This window comes from Camponotus vicinus, unplaced genomic scaffold, assembly GCF_025532165.1.
Source record: "Camponotus vicinus isolate PSW18456_S1 unplaced genomic scaffold, iyCamVici1.0 SCAF_14, whole genome shotgun sequence".
Taxonomy (NCBI): Eukaryota; Metazoa; Arthropoda; class Insecta; order Hymenoptera; family Formicidae; genus Camponotus; species Camponotus vicinus.
Genome location: NW_028141950.1, coordinates 11435432 through 11459796, shown reverse-complemented (window position 1 = coordinate 11459796; position 24365 = coordinate 11435432). Strand labels below are relative to the sequence as shown.

The window sequence follows — 24365 nt, the reverse complement described above, 5'->3', positions numbered from 1 at the left end:
TAAATACTCGACAATATCGTTTCCCACAAATACACAAGGACGAAATAAATAGACAAGTAGAGGAATTACTAGAAGGAGGAATAGTAAAACACTCACAAGCACCTTACAATACTCCTATATGGATTGTGCCAAAAAAGGAAGACTCTAAGGGTAATAAGCGATGGAGAATGGTTTTAGATTTTCGCGCTTTAAACGATAAAACTATAGGAGATGCATATCCTCTCCCGAATATCGTCGATATATTAGATCAACTGGGAGAAGCTCGTTATTTTTCAATATGCGACTTAGCATCCGGTTTTCATCAAATAAAAATGGATCCTGCAGATGGTCACAAAACTGCTTTTACAATGCCTTTTGGACATTATGAATTCGACCGAATGCCTTTCGGTCTTAAAAACGCTCCAGCGACCTTTCAACGCCTAATGGATTTAGTGTTGACTGGATTACAAGGTGAAGAATTATTCGTCTACATGGACGATATTGTTATTTATGCATCCTCGTTAGAAGAACACGAAAGAAAATATAATGCCTTAATTGAACGGCTTCGCAAGGCTAATCTAAAATTACAACCCGACAAATGTGAGTTTCTGAAATCTGAAGTAACATATCTGGGACATGTAATCGGGAGAGATGGAGTAAAACCGGATCCGAAAAAATTAGAAGCAGTACAACACTTTCCAAGACCGAAAACACCAAGAAATATTAAACAATTTTTGGGACTTGCCGGATATTATAGAAGATTTATACCAAATTTTTCTAAATTAGCAAAACCATTAACACTATTATTAAAAAATGATGTTCGATTCGAGTGGACGACCACTCAAGAAGAGTCATTTGAAATCTTAAAACAGAAATTGTGCGAAGAACCAGTACTACAATATCCAGATTTCTCTAAACCATTTATTTTGACTACTGACGCTTCTGGGATAACTGTAGGAGGAATCCTATCCCAAGGACAAGTAAACAAAGATAGACTAATAGCTTACGCTTCACGAACTCTGACCGACAACGAATTAAAATACGATACCTACGAAAAGGAAGCACTTGCAATAGTATATTGCGTTAAGCATTTCCGACCATACCTGTATGGAAGAAAATTCACCTTAGTCACAGATCATAAACCATTAATGTGGTTTAAACACGCTCAAGATGCAAATATGCGGATATTAAGATGGAGATTAAAATTGGCCGAATACGATTATGAAGTAGTATACAAGGCAGGAAAAACTAATGTAAATGCAGATGCATTATCCAGGAATCCCGCAAATATTGAAGAACTTGATTGCAAGATTATAAGAAATAAAAAACTTTTAAACCCCGATAACCCCGAAGATGCACAAGTAATATCTGAAATGTTAGAAGAACTTGAAGAAGATGAGGAAGAAGAAGAAAGCGACTATTTTCATTTACATCTTTCCGACAGCGAAGATAATGAAGAAATAATAACGGAAGACAATCCTGACCCCCTTCCATTTACCTTAGAAGAATTCAATGAACCGGTTGAAGCACAGCTAACAGAGAAAGCATTAATACATGATCCTCCTAAACAGAACAGAATATTAACAAGAAGTCAGACAGCTAAATTAAAAAACGATACCGAAAAAATTAATGAACGAAATGATCCTCCTGATAAAATTTATAAAACAATAAATGAATTAAACATAGAGGAAGAAGAGAAGGAAAAAGAGGAAAGGGAAAAGGAAGAAAATGCGGACGAAGAAGATACGGAAGAAGATGACATAAATAAAAACCTAAAATCCAGGAAAACAAAACCCTTTATAATCAGAGATAAATTCTTAAGGAGTAATATTGTCGACTCACGCGAATTACTATTTTTACGAAGAGATAACATTGCATATTTTGTTGATACTAAGGGAAATCCTTTGGATTCTGGATCTAAAAAATTATTTGAGCGAAACGAATTACCACATCTAAATTCTCTAGTCTTGAGTAAAGCTACCGCCATAAAATATAAGAACTATTACCACGTAGCACTGCCTATCAGCGAGGGACAACGAGAAGGCCCTACAGTAGCTCTCAACCAAATCATTACAGTGTTAAACGACTTACGAAATCTACTTGAAACATTGAAATTAGAAACACTTAGCATAGCAAAAACCGATTACGTTAATAATGTCCCATGGGATAATATTAAAATACAGCTTCGATTGATACTCCTTGACGTACCCACCAGAATAATAATATGTAATGGACTAATTAAATATCCTCCTAAAGATTTACGCCCTGTTATAATCGGCGAGATGCACTGTCCGCCAACAGGAGGACATCGTGGCGTTACTAAAACATATCATAGAATAAAACATAATTATTACTGGGAAAATTTAAAATCCGATATTCAAAAATATATACAACAATGTCTACAATGCCAATTAAAGAAATTAGTCCGAGTAAAAACTAAGCAACCTATGATAATCACCGACACTCCAGGGTCTGCTTTCGATAAAGTAGCAATGGATATTGTCGGTCCTTTACCAAAAACCGAGAGAGGCAACGAATATATACTGACGTTACAAGATCAATTAACAAAATTCTGCATGGGAATACCATTGCCAGACCAGACGTCTGAAACAATTGCAGAAGTATTCGTAGATTGTTTTATTTGCGTACTTGGATCTCCCAAAGCCATATTAACAGACCAAGGCAGAAATTTTATTAGCGACCTAATGAAAAAATTAGCCAAGGTATTTAAAATCCGTAAATTCCGTACTACCGCCTTCCATCCGCAATCAAACGGATCTTTGGAGAGGTCACATCACGCGCTAGGAGAATATCTTAAACAATATGCTAACGAACAAAAGCAATGGGACCGATGGATAGGACTTGCAATGTTTAATTATAACACAAGCGTGCATGAAGCTACAAAACACACTCCATATGAGTTAGTATTTGGAAAAATAGCAAGAGTCCCTTCAAGTGAGCTTCCAGCACCCGAGGATAGATTAGCGAATTACGATGAATATCTGATAAACCTTGTAACGCAACTACATACCATTCAAGGGAATGCCAGAGAAAACGTGATCGACGCCAAGCATAGATCAAAGAAATATTACGACAGAAGGATCAACCCTCAAACCTTTAAACCTGGAGATCAAGTATTTTTATTAAAAGGGCCGAAACCGGGAAAATTCGGCGATCATTACACAGGCCCTCATGAAGTTTTAGAAATACTGAATAAAAATAATGTGAGAATAAGAATAAAAAAGAACAGCCGAATAGTACATCCGAATCGGTTGCGAATTTCTTATATTAAACCCACTAATAAATCATCAAGCCATCAAAAGGAATAATAATAATAATAATAAACTTAAATAATAATAATAATAATAATAATAATAATAATAAATATAGTAATAAAATCAACCATACTAACAATAGTAACATTAATAAAACTCTTACGGGGAAAGGAAAATGCACGTATACACATAATATTCCTGTTATTATTAGGTAGCAATTAAATAATAAATATAATAACTACACTAACGAAGTAAATGAATAGCAATAGATACGTAATTATATCAATGAAAAATTTTCAGATGGATCCCAGGTAAATAGCCACGTTAATATTTTTATTTGTGGAATTACAATCTACTTACGGAATAATAGGCTATGATGGCTATGTGGTTCAGCATCCGCTAACATCACTACGCTATCGTTACTGAACATCGAAGAATGCGATATTCCAAAGCAAAGTGTAAACTCAAGCAGAGTTTATATTCAGCTACTTCAAATTAACGAATTTGATTCCGTAAAAGTAATACAATGCAAAGTTGAAATTGATCGACTAATCAGAAAATGTGGAATGTTTTCACATTCTATGGATGTATTTAACGGCAAATATTCATTTATACAAGAAGTAACCCGCGAGGCATGCCGCCGTATGCATACTTATGGAACGTTCCAATTAACAGAAACCTATATAACTGGATTAAAATCGAATCAAACTATGACTCGCCCAATAACATTAGCCGGTCATGTCGATTCAGATGGATCATGCTCCGGAAGCGCGTATTCAGACCCATATGGAACGTGGGCGGATGTCGTTGTACTGGGCAGTATTAAAATAACCCTCCAAGATTACATAGCCGACGTAAGAATAAATACTAACAAGGTACATCTTAGATCCGGAGTAGCGTGTGAACTTAGCGCTACAAGCTGTTCAGATATAGAAGGAGGAGGCACCTTCTGGGATCCCGTACCTGCCGATACTTGCAAATTTTCTAGTTATGGTATATTATACGAGGGGTATGCCGATAAGATAATCGATAGTATGAATCAACAGTCGCAGGAAGCTTATTCGTTAACGACCCAAAATACTATATTCGCATTAACCAGTAGAGGAAAATACATTACCTGTGGGTACACTCTTACCCGTACCGAACATCCAAAATTAATAATCTTTGAAGCTTCACCGGGCGTCGAAATTTTTAAAAAACAGTCAAAAGTATGGAACCTTGACATCTTCACATACATGAATTCTAAATTTGTGTATGTAGAAAGGCATATACGCACACAAATAAACGAATTATATCGAAATATATTATTACAACAATGTAATCTGGAGCAACAATTACTGCAAAACGCATTAGCTATAGCTACTCAATCACCTGACATATTTGCATACTATCTAATGAAAGGACCGGGATACATGGCGTTATTAGCCGGTGAAGTAATTCACATCGTGAAATGCGTACCTGTCGAAGTAAAACTCGCCCAAACAGAATATTGCTTCAATCAACTCCCTGTACTGAGGGGAAATCAAACGTACTTCCTAACGCCTCAAACACACGTGTTACTGCGACAAGGCACGCAAATTGCATGTAACGCATTCGCACCTGCCATGTATCTGCTAGGAGACTCGTGGTATAAATTTATGCCAAAACCAATAGATACAGTACCGCCCACCATTATGAAACCTTTAACTAAACCTACTTGGAAATATGTTATCCCCGGATCACTCGCCATCAGTGGGATATACACCGAGAACGATCTTGAGGATCTTAAAGACCACATTATGTTTCCTGCCGAAAGACCTGCGGTGCTCAACACCATTGCAAGGGGAGTAATGGGGAGACCCACGTCCTTGCAAGGAGGCTCAATCTCTAACCTGCTAGACAAAAATGCCATAGAGAAAATAGCCGTTTCCACATGGGAAAAATTTTGGAAAAGATTTCTAATCTTTGGAAATATTAGCGCCGGAATCATGGGAATATATTTAGCCGCGAGAATTTTCAAATTAATATTGGATACGTTAGTACATGGTTATGCCTTACACACAGTGTACGGGTGGTCCATATACCTCCTAGGGGCCATCTGGGATTCCCTTACTCAACTTTTATTACATCTGAAATTGAAACAACCATCGTATACTAATCAGCCAACCGCACCGGCTGCCGAAGATTCACACAAAAATAAACATTCCGCTGATACCGAAGCCCATATAGGGCCCTCTGACCGCGTTTACCCATCTCTCTCTCTGAAGGAGAATTGTAATTTTACATTACAACTCAAGGAGTGAAGGCTCAAGCATACCGCTAGAAACCTCCTCCCACACTCTCTCTCCTCAATCTTCTGCAACTGTTTCATTCTCCCTCAAACTCAATTAAATAAAGACAAACTTACAACTGATTGGATAAACTATCTTCTTTGTAGAAAAATGGAACCAGCGCCCATTGACACAGAAAGTCTTACGCGTTCTCGCCTGGAAGTCTTTATCCTCCGGGTCGTGTTCCCTCTGTTATTCTGGGTCCGATTGAAAAATGGCGACCAGGACCTACAAGAGATGGAAGAAGAACTTGCTCTCCGCATGTCACGAAGGAGCAAGTTCTTAATCTGCTACCCGGATGATATAACATTAGACATGGACGTCGTTGTCAAAGAAGGTAATGGCTGGCGACGAGGATGGGTGGAGAAAATCAGCCGGGCATCCGGTATGGTTAGAGTACGCCTAAGAGATCATGGCTGGTCAACCTGGCGATCAATGTACGAGATCTATCGCCTAGAAGACAGATTTCGAGAACTCCCGTGGCAAGCTTTTGCGTGCGGACTCGCCTACACTGGGTCGCCTAATAATGCAACGACATGGCCAGAAAAAATCCGAGAACTCTGCCGGCTCTTGGCTGAAGGTCACACCGGCTGGATTAATATAGTATTGCCCTTGGGTAGAGGATTCGCCCTCGTCAAACTTACAATACAGGGAGAAAACAACGGAGAAACCTACAACTTCAGAGATATATTAATTAAACTAGGACACGTGGAATTGAGCACTCGAGTAACAAGAGACGTATATCCCGCAGTATGAAAAAAAAAACAAAAGAGAACACATGAATATAATAAAAACAGAATAAAAACATAACAAACGCATATCCCAACCATATATGCACACATATATATATACTGAATACTATAATTATATATATATTACGTATTGCGTACTTAGTGTTTACAAAACTATTACGCATAAAGTACATTAGGATCATTTAGTCACGTTATATATACCCATGCACATATATAATATTGGTATACACACATATACATATATATTTTTTTTTTTTGCATCAACATATACCTCTTACTCTAATGCCATACACATCAACATTGCTATATATTAGCCTGTTAAATCGCCACATTCAATGTAAAAATATGCATACATCAAGCTAAATTATGTAAGAAAATATATACAATATATCTACATTAGATATTAGACCAAAAAAAAAATTATTTTTTTTTGTTTTTTTTCTCTTTCTCTCTCTCTCCTCTCTCTTTCCTCCATCCCCTCGCCCTCGCTAGACATACTGGTATTTTTTTACAAACTATACGTTGCCTTTCCCTTAAAGGCTTATACATAAGTTATTAATTGTACCCTTTAACGAAGTATTAGTAATAATAATAATAATATGGATAGTAGCAATAACGATAATGAATACAACAGCAATAAAAATAATCACACTGTACTTCCTCAATAAAACATTGTTAGAAATATCTTCTCAACGACGTTATCCCCCCTTATAGAGAATGGAAATCGAATTCATCGACACCACTCACTTATGCTCAGGGCATCAAGAAGTGAAAGTTGTATGCGTGGAATCGCCGTTACTCTTCTGGGTACAACTACGAAATAACGAAAGAATCTTCGAGAAATTACAAAGTAAATTACAAGTTAAAATGACCACCAATAAGAAACTCCTGACAAACATACATGAAGACCAAGTCGTCAGCGTAATGCACAACAAGCTCTGGCACAAAGGTATAGTAACCAGAGTCAGCAGAATAATCGGAGCAGCCGAAATCTCTCTAAAGGACATTGGCCGAAAATTAACTCTGTCTCACAATGAACTGTATGAACTCGACGATGAATTCAAAAACTTACCGTGGCAAGCCATCGCTTGTTCTTTAGCTTATACAGGACCAGAACTCCCTACTTCCACCTGGCCAGAAACTAGTAAAAATCTTACCCGCATAGTCGCTGAGGGCAATAAAGGATGGATAAATGTAGTACAGCCTCTTTGAAAAGGAGCTGCTCTAGTTAATCTCCGACTACAATCAATAAATTTCGATGCGTCGTACGACTTTAAAGAAGCGCTAATTAAATTAGGAATAGCTCGTCACAGCAAGAACATTATGGAGCATGTTTCCCCTGAACTCTAACAAAAAAAAAAAAATAATAATAATAATAAAAACATATTTTCCTACAAAACAAAATATAGAAAAAATAATAATAATAAAATAAAAATATATAGAATAACTGCTACCTTATTCAAATTTTTGTCACAAACAACAAGAGTCATCCCTGAACACTTGACAATCGCTTACAGTATTGAAATGCCGAGACATCACCACCTACAGGCCCCTGAAAATCAAGAGGAAGACTATGGATTGATCGACGGCGTAAGACCAGGCTATCATCCTAAAATCTACGGTTACCTATCTGAATTCAGATGTGTTGTGTCATTCGAAGGAAAAATTTACCAACGAATCTCAGACGGTTATAAAATTTGTAGTTCATGCTTCTACCAGGTTCCGGAAGAATATCAACAAGAATACGCAATGGTGCCATCACATAATTTAATACACAGGATTTCGGCAGAAAACCAAACCAATTGCACTCAATGCCATAAGATAATAATAAAAATCAGACCAGCTGTTGAATGTAGAGGATGCATCGAAGAATACTTAACCACCGATGAAGCATATCTCTATGAAGGATGGGGAGCGCCTGTCTTCGCACGATGGGAAGAAAAACAATAGTGAAAAGGAAACCTTTTCCCCCTTTTCCCCCCACCTTCAACACCGGATCCAGACTCTCTGACCATAACCACGTAGCATCGCTCATCTCCGCATTATTTACTCTTTTTCCTTATAAAAAAAATAAAAAAAAATATATATATATATATATACAAATAAAAAAACGCATAATCTGGCATTCTAAGTATTTACAGTTAATTCTTCAATGATTAAACATCAACTACAGCTTAAGGAGATCACGAATTCCTTCCGATTACCTGAAAGGAAATCATCGACGCTCATTTAGATCAAACAAGGAGAGTGCCTGCCCGTCCCCAAAGGAAAAAGAGTAACAGCGAAGGACACAGGAAGAACCTGGTTTCTCTCACATACGCACATCTGGTATCGACCCTGACAAGGACGATATGTCCATATCTCTCTCTCTTATCCTTTCTATCCTTTCTTCGCTCCAGCCTCCTCTTTTGCGCTACTATATAATTGCGCTAAAATATCAATTATCAATTCCTTTTATATACTATCTTTATATTCTTCTTATATTAAGTTACCTTTATAATTTTACTCACATTTTAATCATTATTATAAAATATATATATATATATATATGTATATGGAAATCTTGTGCAGGAAGGACGAAGGAATAAAAGGAAGGGGTTATGAAAGTCGCCTTTTCCTTCCTCCTTCTTTTAAGAAAAAGGAGAAAGAAGAACTAGCATATACTATAATAATTAATTTATACACTTATACTATACTCTTACACGTTACATTAAGTATATAATAATGCGCGTAATTTCCTTCTTTTTCTCAGAAAGAAAAGAATCGAATATTTGTATTATTTGCAAATGTTGTGTACCCCCCAACATTTGTCTAAGGCGGGGGGTGTTACGTCCGATGGACATCGTGATTCTTTTCTTTCTTTGAAGCTATACAAAAACTATACGATAACCATGTGCGCGGGTAACTCTCGGCGATATCCAAATCAAGGAAACGAAAAATAATAAATGAATCTAGACTACGCGGACAGCATGTTATTATAAATAGAAAATTTCCACTAAAATAAAGAACTGTAATAAAATCAAACTCGCATATGTTTACAGTTGGAACGTCCGTTACCATTGGAACTCTAGTAACAAAGCGATCCTTCTTAAGAATCGCACCAACTATAAACATATGTATATCTAACCCTTGCAGCGGATATCTGAGATCGAGAGACTCGAAGCAAAAATATACAAGAAAAACTAGAGCTAAGGATGGTCAGTCGTTGGAACTTAGAAATTTTAAACAAATCGGAACCAGAACCGCAATAAAATTTTTATAGCGCTCCACACGTGGAGCTATGAAAATAGAAACCCTCCAGGGCTGCAGAATCTTAAGGTAGTAATCAAAAGGGGAAACTAAACAATTCGCCTGGCCACCCTTAAGCGCTAACCGAAACGCGAAAAGACTCTCGCAAGTCATAAAATCTGTCCGCTAAGCTCCCACTCTCTGCTGGATAGAGCCAAAATTTGGAACCAAAGGGGCAGCCTATTACAATCTTAGAACCGCCTTTCCCTCCAAAATCAGCCTCCTTGTTCTTAAGAAGGGGGGCAACTGAAATTATCTCATTCGCCCAAAAGGGATTCCCACTATCCAGAAAAGAGGAGGAGCAATGACTTTAAAAACTCGAGCGCAAGACGCGAGACACAGTCTTTCCGTACTCAAAAATTCTCCTGGAGCTGCCAGTACTTTTTCCGCAGTTTGAGCGTCTGAGTCTTAGCTTTCGCGAGTTAGATTAACCGAAAAAAAACGCGAAGTGCACGAAGTGAACGGAGTCCAACATCAACCAGGTCACCTGTTCTCCAGCATTGGGGCCTCTCCGACCGCGACTAGAGACTCGCCTTGACTAAATCGTTATATATATATATATATATATATATATATATATATATACATATATATCTATATATATATATATATATATATATATATATATATACATATATATCAACGCTCTCAATAAGTAGTAAGTCTAAATCCTCTCTCAGTCCTTATTTCTCCTTCCCATTCGATTGAAAAACGATCTTTAAGTAATTAAAGAGTTGAGTTACAGATCTTTAAGGTAATAAGAGTTTAATCAATAATACTCCCGATCAGTTAAAATTCCATAGTAACCATCAATAATAATCTATCGTTAACGGTTCAATTCCCCTCTCTCGTGTTAACCAACTGTCATTGGGAATGATCCTTGATTTTTCCTCTAATCTATAGAAGATAAATTTCGACAATTTAATAATCGTTTAATTACTTCTTGTCTCTTTCCTCTTCCTAATCATCCTCCTCATCTCTCCCTGTTCGTCTAGAATCTCCTCAAGGCGGTTCACGAACGATCTCCCTGTTCGTCTAGAATCTCCACAAGGCGGTTCATGAACGATCTCCCTGTTCGTCTAGAATCTCCTCAAGGCGGTTCACGAATAATCTCTCCGTTCGTCTAGAATCTCCACAAGGCGGTTCACGAACGATCTCCCTGTTCGTCTAGAATCTCCACGAGGCGGTTCACGAACGATCTCCCTGTTCGTCTAGAATCTCCACAAGGCGGTTCACGAACGATCTCCCTGTTCGTCTAGAATCTCCTCAAGGCGGTTCACGAACAATTTCTCCGTTCGTCTAGAATCTCCACAAGGCGGTTCACGAACGATCTCCCTGTTCGTCTAGAATCTCCACAAGGCGGTTCACAAACGATTTCTCGTTTGTCTAGAATCTCCTCAAGGCGGTTCACGAACAATTTTTAATCCGGCTCACATCTCCGAAGACTGACTCCCTATCGAACACTCCTAATCTGAAACTTTTCTTAAAATCCATTTGGAATTTACGTTATCTCCTTTCAATTTTTGTTCTCCTCTCTTAACTAACCCTTCACTTATATTTCTTTATCATCAGGAATCCACAATTAAGAACATTTTAAATTTAAGGATATAAACGGGCTATTATCCCGTCTAAGATTCAAGTATCTTTTCCCAATGACAACGGTAATATAGTTAATGGTAATTAGTTAGCAACACCTCTTGACGATATTTCAATCTCCCTCATTTACCGTTGAATTATTATTAGTGCCGGGCCACGGTAAACGCAGAGCGCAGTTGCGGCGCAGGAATCGTTGGAATAGGGCTCTCAAAAAGAAATTGGCCAAGAAAACCACACCCCTTCTTGCGAACCAAACCCCGAATAATAGTATAGAAACAGAAAACTTAACGGATTCCCCATCTACCCCACACAACAATAGTAATAATATTACCAATCCTAGTAATAATAGTAATAATAGTAACAATATTAGCGATATTAGCAATAATAGCAACAATAGTAATAATAGTAATAATAGTTTACGAAATCTCGACTCACTCGACACTCCCTCGCCTCCTAACTACTCTCCAGTCTCCTCTCCCGAACCCCCTCGTTCCCCCTCACCTCCTGTCCGGGAGCGTACCCCTCCCATACCTGTCATCACCCTTGATTCAGACCCTCCTTCCCCTTCCACCTCCTCAGAGATTTCTGAATTCGGCGAGGCTCTGGAAGATTTTGCGAGAGATCTTCCCGACCTTGAAGAGGATCCCCACGACTTCGACTCCCTTCCCGATTCCCCGTCGGAACCAAGGCTACCAGATTGCACACGCTGCGTCCAGCGGCGGCACGATTTGTATCCCCACTACTTTCGCACACTAAGGCATAAGCTCTCATCCGTGTACGCTCGACATTCGGTCATCTTCGATTTACAGAGGAAGACGGATAGATTAGCTTCTATCCCCTTCTCTCCTGAGAGGTCTAGTGTATCTTACCTATCTCTCTGAATACAATAGCTATGTGATCCTCGAAATCTCGAGCTGGCGAGTTGGCGATGCAAGTTGCATCGTTGCAAGTATCGCAGCGATACTTATTATCACACATAATATTTCCCTATTGATTTCTTTTTTATAAAAGTTCATATGTTGTTTAAGAAAGAGAATATAACATATACAAAAACAAATTTTACATATTTTTATCTAAATTTTTATCTAACATATTTTTATCTCAATTTTTATCTAAATTTTTCCACTCGGCAATATGTACGCTTTTTTATTGAAAAAAATTTCTTTAAAAAAATAATTATAATAAAATATTTAAATTTATTTTAATAGAATTGTATTTTTTATTATTATTTTGTATTAATGTATGACGTACATCTTGTTGCTCAACGGAAACCGCGAGAAGGTGATGGTCCCTTCCGTTAAAAAGGAAATGTAAAAAATTTAATAAATGAATAATAATAAAAATAAAATTAAAATAAAATAATAAAATAACGATAAATAATAAATAAAAATAAAAAATAAAATTATAATAAAATAATAAAATATAATCAATTTTCTAATTGATAAAAGGTCAAAATATTATTTCACATTTCCTTACATACATACATACATATATATATATATATTGTTACGCCCGGGGCGGGGACTTCGATAGATATCGAAGTCGCGCGGTAAAGAGATCGGCCGCTCGCGGGACGCGCTAAATAAACAAGCACTTAAGAAAACTAATGAACTTTAATGCACTGCACAATTACGACACAAACGGTAACTCAGAACGTAAATACACAATAATAATAACACGGATCGACTCGTAAGAGAAACGCGTCCACACAGCCTGACAGCTGGCTCCAGACTAAAATGACAGCCGCCGCTGTCAACAACCTCTTGACAACGGACTTCTTCTCGTTCCACGACGGACTCGACCGCGACCCGAACCAGGGACGTAACACTTGCTCCCCTCTCGAAAGATTGTCGTCCCGACAATCACGTTGTGGTAAGTCTTCAAAGGAATCTCGTCGTATTTCAGCTCCCGACGTGTCTCCATGTTCTCCCTGAACTGCTGTTGCAGGTTACCGAACCACACGTCTTCTTGGGATCAAACGACTTCGCAGATTCCAATGACTTCACTGATTTTCTCCTTAGAGAAAAATCTTCAGGCAAGAGGAGGGTATCTTCCCGTGGACCCTCCGTTCTCCCAAGAGAACTCCTCAGGCCCCTGCCTCGGCATTCGCCCGAAGACCCACGGGAAAACCACGGGTCAAAAACCGTGGGTGAGGCAGCTTAGATCCCCCGGACTTCTTCTCGTTCCACGACGGACTCGACCGCGACCCGAACCAGGGACGTAACAATATATATATATATATATATATATATATATATATATGTATATATATATATATATATTTATATACAGGGTGAGCCATTTTAATTAACGCACGCAATTATTTCGGAAACAAAGCATTTTAGAGAAAAATGTTTCAGACAAAAGTTTTATGGTTCCGAGGGGGCCATAAGATGGTATCATTGGTTTGACCTTGAAGAGTTATTTGAAGGTCACCTTCAATTTCTTAAATGGAACCTACTATTTGTCATTGCATATTCTTGTAGCTTATCTCGAGAGCTTTCCAAAACACTATAATTAAGTACCTTTTCGTTAAGTACTTTTTGAGTTATGAGGCTTGAAATAATTTCTTAATTTTACATAAACCGTAAAATATCTTGTAAAATATTCATTTTTCGATTATCTTATCTTAATACTTTTATGTACAAAATAATGAGAGGAATCAATTGGTGTAAAGAAAACACATAGTTGTTTTTAAGAAAAAATATGGAATTGTTAATTGCAAATTATATTTTTTCTTCAAAACAACTATGTGTTTTCTTTACACCAGTTGATTCCTCTCATTATTTTGTACGTAAAAGTATTAAGGTAAGATAATCGAAAAATGAATATTTTACAAGATATTTTACGGTTTATGTAAAATTAAGAAATTATTTCAAGCCTCATAACTCAAAAAGTACTTAACGAAAAGGTACTTAATTATAGTGTTTTGGAAAGCTCTCAAGATAAGCTACAAGAATATGCAATGACAAATAGTAGGTTCCATTTAAGAAATTGAAGTTGACCTACATGTGACCTTCAAATAACTCTTCAAGGTCAAACCAATGATACCATCTTATGGCCCCCTCGAAACCATAAAACTTTTGTCTGAAACATTTTTCTCTAAAATGCTTTGTTTCCGAAATAATTGCGTGCGTTAATTAAAATGGCTTACCCTGTATATATATATATATATATATATATATATATATATATATATCTTTACACACTTATTTTTTAAGTGATATATATAAAAATTTATTTTAAAATTATTTATCGCAGGAAGAGCCTGCTACGTCAGCATCCGCATGGACTTTTAAATTGTTTTTATTAGCGGCATATAATTTATCCGCCGACATAAGAGATAAATGCTCTTCATTAATGAGCATATTTAAAGCTGTTTCTCCTCTAGTTTTTAATGCGGACTTAAACACACAAATAGCATTAACGGAAACCGTTGTAAAGCTATTACGTGTTTTCGTTTTTAAATTGTTCAAAAGAGAAAACATTCTCTCAGGATCGGCATTAGAATTCGGAAGCGTCCGAATAGTATTTATAATATTCGTTAAATTGGAATATTTAGAAACATTATTCGTGTGCCGACGTTGTAAAATTGCTTTCCACATATTGTCAAAATTTGATTTAGAAAAATTTTGTTTTTCTTCCACTGTCTGATGCTAATGCAATCCATTCTTTTTTTAAAGCATCTTCATCAAAACCGCCGAAAGTTTTAGCTACGAGAGAAACATCATCAAATGATGTTTGTCTATTGTTATCGAATAAACTTACAGATGGTTGAAAAACTTGTAACTTTAATAAAAATTCATTATTTATAGGTAACCTTTTACAAATTTCTTCTGCAGCAGTCACATAAAATGTTAAACAGTTCTCTCGAACAATTTTAACTATGTTTATGTGATCTTTCAACGTTAATTCGTTCAGATATTCCTCACATTCTGATCCCAAAATAATTTCATTAATAGGTTTTTGATTTTCTTTTAATGAGAATATAATATTTGAAGAAAATGGTTTTAAATATTCTTCTTTTATAAAATTTCCACAGATTTGGAAAAGAAAGTTTTTAGATTTTGGCTGCAATAAATGGATTCTCGTTTCTGACGCTTGAAAGAATGCATTAAATGCGTTAAAAAAATTTAAAACGTTTAAAAAAAAAAATACGTTTCAGAAAAAACGTTTGATACAAAAGTTTCTTATTTTTTCATGTACAATTCGAATCTGTAATAAAAAGTACCATGTACCTCTAAAAAAATTCGACTTCCGATGCGGATGGCGTATTTCCGGTCGGAATCAGAAGTTGAAAATATCACCATTTGATAGAGCGTACCCGATTTACTTAAAAATTGTTCGCAATTTTTGATAAAAGCCATTTATTTTCATTTTAAAAGGGATGTACGGGTGATCTGGGACACTCTGTATATCCAAATATATATTTAAAATATTATATGTGTTTGATATTGTTTTTTTCTCGACTCATGTCGACTGTTATCGACTAATTGTTGATTGTTGACTGTTGACTGTGCTTGTCTTGCGAATACGTTCGTGACCCAGTCAAAAGATAGTTCAAAGCAATCGACAAAAGATTGGTGATATTGTGCCGACGAGAAAATAAATTAAGTTAAGAATAGATAATCAAAATGTGTGATCAATTAATCAAAAAACGTAAGCGAAATTTTTTAGAAGCTTGGCTTAGTGATGATTGATATAAATCTTGGATACGCAAAGTACCATCCGACGATAGTCTTTATTATTGTAGTATATGCAATAATAATTATTCGTGCAATTCAACACTATCAAGACATACGGATTCTGCGTGTCACAAAAATAATATTAAGGTAAATACGCTAACTGATAATAATAATAATGTTGATTCGCCAATAAAAAAATTACGTAAATCAAAATTTCAACAAAAATGGTTAGAAATTCAGCAATTTAAATGTTGGTTACGTGAAGTGCCACATGATGCAAGCTTATTTTTTTGTTCGATTTGTGATAAATCTATCGCTGGCGGTTTATGGCAAATCTATCGTCACGCAGAATCTAATGTTCATATAAATAAAGAAAAAAATTATATTGAAACAAGAGTTTCGAATGAGGATTCAAATATACAAATTAATGAATCACTTTTATCTTTTGATGAGCGTAAGAAATCAGCGGAAATCAGATATGCCGCATTAATTGCCGAGAAAAATATTCCTTATCAAACGGCAAAGAAATTCTTAATTTTTTCCAACATATAGGAAAAGATCCTAATGTGTTGAATAGTATGAGTATGGGCCGAACAAAATGTACAAATATTATTACAAACGTTGTATGCCCGGTTGAGACTAATCGTGTTGTCAATATTATTCAAAACACAAAATTTTCGATATTTATCGATGAAACATCTGATCTCACTAATAATAAATGGATGACTTTTTTTGTCCGATACGTTGATCCGGAGACATTAGATGTTCGCTCGCAATTAGTTAAATTAATAAATATTGATGCCAAAGATTCAAGCGCAGAAAAGTTGTTCAATGCATTTAAAAGTGAAATGTGGAAATTACAGATACCATTTTTAAATATTGTTGCCCTATCATGCGACAATGCTTCCGTCATGACAGGGAAACATTTATCGTTTAAAAAAAAATTGGAAGAAATATGCCCACATGTTTTAACATTTTCATGCGCGTGCCATTCCTCCGCATTAGCAGCGCATGCTGCTTGTTCCAAAATGCCTGCATATTGCGATGAATTTTTAAAAAAAATTGCAAAATATTTAAATAGCAGTCCAAAACGAACAGCTATTTTTCGCGAATTTTGTGAATGTTTCCAAGAAACAAATCACAAAATATTAAAATTATGTGACACACGCTGGCTTTCTCATTATTTATGCATCGAACGACTTCTTGAATCTTGGGATACAATTAAATATTTTCTTACTGAAATGGTTGCGAGTGAAAAAACAAATTCTGGAAAATATTTATTATCTATGATGAACAACATAGAGATAAAAGCTTATTTTCTTTTTTTAAAATATGTTTTAAGTTTTTTTAACGCATTTAATGCATTCTTTCAAGCGTCAGAAACGAGAATCCATTTATTGCAGCCAAAATCTAAAAACTTTCTTTTCCAAATCTGTGGAAATTTTATAAAAGAAGAATATTTAAAACCATTTTCTTCAAATATTATATTCTCATTAAAAGAAAATCAAAAACCTATTAATGAAATTATTTTGGGATCAGAATGTGAGGAATATCTGAACGAATTAACGTTGAAAGATCACATAAACATAGTTAAAATTGTTCGAGAGAACTGTTTAACATTTTATGTGAGTGCTGCAGAAGAAATTTGTAAAAGGTTACCTATAAATAATGAATTTTTATTAAAGTTACAAGTTTTTCAACCATCTGTAAGTTTATTCGATAACAATAGACAAACATCATTTGATGATGTTTCTCTCGTAGCTAAAACTTTCGGCGGTTTTGATGAAGATGCTTTAAAAAAAGAATGGATTGCATTAGCATCAGACAGTGGAAGAAAAACAAAATTTTTCTAAATCAAATTTTGACAATATGTGGAAAGCAATTTTACAACGTCGGCACACGAATAATGTTCCTAAATATTCCAATTTAACGAATATTATAAATACTATTCGAACGCTTCCGAATTCTAATGCCGATCCTGAGAGAATGTTTTCTCTTTTGAACAATTTAAAAACGAAAACACGTAATAGCTTTTCAACGGTTTCCGTTAATGCTATTTGTGTGTTTAAGTCTGCATTAAAAACTAGAGGAGAAACAGCTTTAAATATGCTCATTAATGAAGAGCATTTATCTCTTATGTCGGCGGATAAATTATATGCCGCTAATAAAAACAATTTAAATGTCCATGCGGATGCTGACGTAGCAGGCCCTTCCTGCGATAAATAATTTTAAAATAAATTTTTATATACACTTAAAAAATAAGTGTGTAAAGATTTTTAAGTGTGTAAAAATTTTTATATACACTTAAGAAATAAGTGTGTAAAGATATATACACACACACACACACAACACACACACACACACACACACACACACACATATATATATATATGTATGTATGTATGTATGTATGTATGTATGTAAGGAAATGTGAAATAATCTTTTGACCTTTTATCAATTAGAAAATTGATTATATTTTATTATTTTATTATAATTTTATATTTTATTTTTATTTATTATTTATCATTATTTTATTATTTTATTTTAATTTTATTTTTATTATTGTTCATTTGTTAAATTTTTTACATTTCCTTTTTAACGGAAGAGATCACCACCTTCTCGCGGTTTCCGTTGAGCAACAAGATGTACGTCATACATTAATACAAAATAATAATAACAAAATACAATTCTATTAAAATAAATTTAAATATTATTTTATTACAATTATTTTTTTAAAGAAATTTTTTTTTAATAAAAAAGCGTACATATTGGCCAAGAGTGGAGAAATTTAGATAAAAATTGAGATAAGAATATGTTAGATAAAAATTTAGATAAAAATATGTAAAATTTGTTTTTGTATATGTTATATTCTCTTTTTTAAACAACATATAAACTTGTATAAAAAAAAATCAATAGGAAAATATTATGTGTGATAAGTATCGCTGCGATACTTGCAACGATGCAACTTGCATCGCCAACTCGCCAGCTCGAGATTTCGAGGATCACATAGCTATTGTATTCAGAGAGATAGATAAGATACAATAGACCTCTCAGGAGAGAAGGGGACAAAAGCTAATCTATCCGTCTTCCTCTGTAAACCGAAGATGACCGAACGTCGAGCGTACACGGATGAGAGCTTATGCCTTAGTGCGCGAAAGTGGTGGGGATACAAATTGTGCCGCCGCTGGACGCAGCGTGTGCAATCTGGTAGCCTTGGTCGGAACATCCTCACCATAACGAAACACCTGAATCTCCCCATCCTGATTCTCTAAATTATTTCTTATCTCAGTTCCCCTTCTTCGATCTCCCCATACCTGAAGGAACATTCTGCGTGGGCCCAGGCCGAGTTAACCACCAAGACCTACTGAATCACATAACCACCGCCCCTTCCAATTCCGTCATCCCCTGGTACCTCCCGGGTTATCAACTCCCTTTAGCTGTCCCTATCCAAGCCCTCTGGAGGAGGTTTCCTCCTTCCACAGCTAGAATTGAGGAACTCTGACCCTTCGCTTTTTCCCTCACCCAATAAATTTGTACATAATCCCCCACTTCCTGTAACCTACACACACTTATCCGCAACCGACGAATTCTATGCCTCCCTTAATTAGTAAGAGTTATTCATCTTTTTTTTTATTTACACATTCACCTTTTTATTTTGCTTTATTTCTTATATTATATTAATTACATGTATATTGTATTAACCAGTCAGAATTTAATTCTTAACGTAAATTCTTCCCTGTATATTCTGATTAATGACCTCCGAACGATTGTAACACCCGCGAGAATATATACACACACACACAGATACCTACTCACCCATAGCTACAGCTGCTAAGATGTATTTTTCTTTCTTTATTTTTGCATAATATATGTATTTTTAATTTAATGTATAATTTAATTATTTAACCCGTTCTCTTCCCTAAATCCTGAGATCGCACTAGGTCCCATCCCGCGTAATAAGGATTAAATTCCTTTATCGAAAAGGGGGACTTCCGTTTCCGGTGCGTTAGTAGACAGACACGTGGTTTTTCGGGATTTTGTAATAGAAGAAAAGTTGTGGAAAAGTGAATGTTAATGGGAATAAGGAAGGAATTGTTGGAAGAAAGATCGAGTATAGAGGTGAAGGAGGAGGGGATAATGGTAGGGAGAGTCAAGAATGGAGGAGAAAGGTGGAGGATAGTGGGGGTGTATGTGGGGGGGGATATAGAGCGGTCTTTACAGAGGCTGGAGCAGTGGGTGGATGAAAGGGAAATAGGAGTCAGAACTGTGATAGGAGGAGACTTTAATGCGAGAACGGGAAGGGAAGGGGGAGAGGTGGAGGAAGAGGAATTAAGGGGGAATGAGATTAAAGAAGGGAGGCAATCGAAAGACAGAAAGATAAATAGAGAAGGTAGGAAATTATTGGAATTTATAGTGGAAAGGGGATGGAGTATTTTTAATGGAGACACAAAAGGGGATGAGGAAGGGGAATACACATTTACAGGAGGGAAGAGTAGTACGGTAATTGATTATGTGATAGGAGACAAGGAAGTAAAGGAAAGAGTAGAAAGGATGAGGGTGGGAGACAAGATTGATTCAGATCATCATCCGTTAGAAGTATGGATTAATGGCGAAATAGAAAGGAGGGGGGGAGGGTCAGGTGAAGGAGGAAATAGAAGGGGAGTTTGGAACGAGCAAGGGAAGGGGGGGGGGGCCTAAATGATATTTAGGCAGAGGATGGGAACGATGGAATTAGGTGGGGAGGATTTAAGGGAGGAGTGGAGAAGGATAGAGGGAAGGATAAAAGAAGCGTTAAAGGAGACGGAAAAGGAGTAAGGAAATGAAAGGAAAGGGAGGAAGGGCTGGTGGGATGAGGAATGTGAGTGGAAGAAGAAAAAGGTGAGACAAGTTTTAAGGGGTTGGAGGAGGAAAGAGGGAGAGAAGGAAGAGTTTAGAAGGGAAAGAAAAGAATACAGGGAGATGTGTGAGAGAAAAAAGAAGGAGGAGAACGAGAGATGGGAGAGGAGGGCGGAGGAAGCTACAAGGGAAAGCGAGGTGTGGGAAATAATTAATAAGGATAGAAAGAGGAGGAGGAGAATAAATGAGGGAATAGGAATGATTGAGTGGAGGGAACAATTCATGAGGGTATTGGGAGGAGTGGAAGAGAGAGTAGTGAGGGGAAACGGGAGGGAAAGGGGGGGGGAGGACAGAGAAGAAGAGATAAGTAGAGTGGAAATAAGAAGGGTAAGGAGTAACATAAAGGAAGGAAAGGCAGTAGGACTAGATGGGATCCCAGGGGAAGTGTGGAAACATGGGGGAGAGGAATTGGAGGAATGGGTTTGGGGGTACTGTAATAGAATATGGAAAGGAGAGGAGTGGCCGCAGGATTGGAGGGAGGGAGTGATAGTTCCGATATTGAAGAAGGGAGGGGTAGAGAAAGCAGAAGATTATAGGGGGGTCACCCTAATGTCAACATTGTATAAGATTTATGCAACGATATTGGCAGAGAGGGTAAGGGAGGAGGTGGAAGGTAAGGGAATTATTCCTCCGAATTAAACGGGCTTTAGAAAGGGAATGGGGACAATAGACAACATATATGTATTAAACATGCTGATAAACAGACAGATAAATCGGAAGGGGGGAAAAATGGTAGCACTGTTTGTCGATATGAGGGCAGCGTTTGATTCGGTGGACAGGGGAGTATTAATAGAGACGATGAAAGAGAGGGGGGTAAGAGATGGACTGGTGAAGAGAGTGGGGGAAATAGTAAGAGAGACAGCGAGCAGGGTGAGGGTAGAATGGGAAACCGGGAAAAGTTTTTGGACGATAAGGGGGGTAAGGCAAGGGTGTCCCTTGAGCCCAATTTTATTCAATATATTGTTAGCAGATTTGGAGGAGGAAATGGGGAAAGTAAAATGGGGAGGGATAAAACTAGGGGAGGGGAGGGTGTATTCCCTAGCGTACGCGGATGATATAGTTTTAATGGCGGAAGAGGAAGACGAGATGAGAAGTATGATGGGAAGGCTAGAAGGATATTTAGATAGGAAGGGGTTGGAACTGAATACCGGAAAGACAAAAATAATGAGATTTAGGAAGGGAGGTGGAAGAGTGGGGAAAAGGAAATGGTGGTGGAAGGGAAGAGAGGTGGAAGAGGTAAGGGAATTCCGATACCTGGGATATACACTGCAAAGGAATGGAGGGCAGGAGGCTCATGTTAAGGAAAGGGTCAGGAAAGCGGCAGTGGTGATGGGACAGGTATGGGATATTGGGAAAAGGAGGTTTGGGAGAGACTGGGGAAGAAGGCTCTGGATATTTGATAGGCTGGTGTGGACGATATTGGGATATGGGGCAGAAATATGGGGTTGGAAGGAAAGGGAAGAAATGGAAAGACTGGAGGAAAGGTATTTGAGATGGGTATTGGGGGTAGAGGGAAGAACACCGGGGTATTTAGTAAGGGAAGAATTGCAAAGGGACAAATTGTGGGGTAGGGCAGGGAGAAGGGCCATGGCGTTTGAAAAGAAAATGAATGAAGGGAGAGGAAGTGAACTGGCGAGGAGGTGTTGGGAAGAGATGAAGGAAAGATATAGAGAGGGGAAAACAAAATCGAGATGGGAGGAGAAAAGGAAGGATTTCTTCGGGAGCAGGGGAATGAGGATAGAGAAGATAGAGGGGAAAAGAGATGGTGGAGAATCTTGGGTGGAGGAAATAGAAAGTAGGGAAAAAGATAGGCAGAGAAGGGAAAGATGGGAAAAAATAAAGGACTCGAAATATAATAGATGGTATAAGGAGGTTAAGGGAGAGGGGATTCCAGGATATCTGAAGAAGGGCTGGAGAGAGAGTAGGTGGAGAAGGGTGGCGAGGTTTAGGTTGGGGAGTGAGGTAAGAGAGAGTAAGTATTGGGAAGGGGAGGAGGAGAAGGTTTGTAGGATATGTGGGGGGGAAAGGGAGACATGGGATCACATGTGGGAGGGGTGTGGGAGGCAGGAGGAGGTGGAAGGAGGCTGGCAGGAAAATGTGAGATGGGTGTTGGGGGATGAGGGGGAGGGAGAGGAGTGGATGAGGAGAATAGAAAGAGAAAGAATGGGGGAGAGGGTGGAGGGAGGATTGGGGGGAGAGAGAGGCTGTGAGAGAGTGAGAGAGAGAGAAAGAGAGGGAGAGAGTGAATGAGATAAGGGGGGTTAGTGGGAGCAGAGAATGGAGAAAAGAGCAAGAGAAAACGGAAGTCCAAAGGCGATGTGTGTGTGTGTATGCGGAGCAGCTATGGGTGGAGAAAAACAATCTGCACTCATGGCGCTCATAATGCAATTGTATTGTATGCGAAGCGCGTATGGATAGGTTTGCGGTAATATGTAAGGGCGGGGCAGATTGCGAACGAGATATTGTGTGGGATTATTTTTGTAGATTTTTGTAAAAGATTGTAACCCCAAGGGGAACAATAAATATCTATCTATCTATCCTTTATCGAAAAGGGACCTCCGAACGAATAGGCTTAAAAACGCAGCGTTATAGAGACCTTCGGTCGCTGACCTGTGTCAGGCCCTTCACATTCGTTCGACCCGATCCATACACACGCCCGAACAAAGTGTGTCACGGGGTAAGTAAGTTGCGACCTTCCATACGGCCCATCCATTCCAGAGTCTGGACGTAACATTTATTTATCCAATATTTTCTTCCTTTTATCCTTTATTCCTAGATATTTTCCTCTTATACATATCAATACAATGTGGTATAATAGGGCTCTAGGCGAAGGTCCACATAAAAAAACTTAACGCGCCATGGTGATACCCCGTGGGTGGTGTGGAAAATCGCCACACTCATTAAATTTTTTTATTTTATTATTTTAAATGTATATGTATGGAGAAAACAAGTTCAATTATTATATTAAATAGTTTTATAATATATTTTTGTAATATAATTAGTATATATTTATATTTGTATATATATTTGTATAATATATTTATAATATATACAGGGTGACCCATTTTAACTTAGGCAGCCAAATAACTCGAAAAATAAGCAAGATAGAGAAAAATGTTTTAGACAAAAGTTGTATGGTTTCGAGGGGGCCATAAGATGGTATCATTGGTTTGACCTTGAAGAGTCATTTGAAGGTCACGTGAAGGTCACTTCAATTTTTTTAAATGGAACATCCTATATATTTTTGTACATTCTTGTAGCTCATCTCGAGAGCTTTCCAAAACACTATAATTAAGTACATTTTCGTTAAGTACTTTTTGAGTTATGAGGCTTGAAATAATTTCTTAATTTTACATAAACCGTAAAATATCTTGTAAAATATTCATTTTTCGATTACCTTACCTTAATAGTTTTATGTACAAAATAATGAGAGGAATCAATTGGTGTAAAGAAAACACATAGTTGTTTCGAAGAAAAAATATGTAATTTGCAATTAACAATTCCATATTTTTTCTTAAAAACAACTATGTGTTTTCTTTACACCAATTGATTCCTCTCATTATTTTGTACATAAAAGTATTAAGG

The 24365-nt window shown here is 37.0% G+C and overlaps 1 pseudogene; it reads left to right on the top strand.

Moving 5' to 3' along the window:
* The first annotated feature begins 19952 nt into the window (after window positions 1–19952).
* LOC145964860 (uncharacterized) lies at window positions 19953–21419 on the top strand (annotated as a pseudogene).
* Window positions 21420–24365: the final 2946 nt, after the last annotated feature.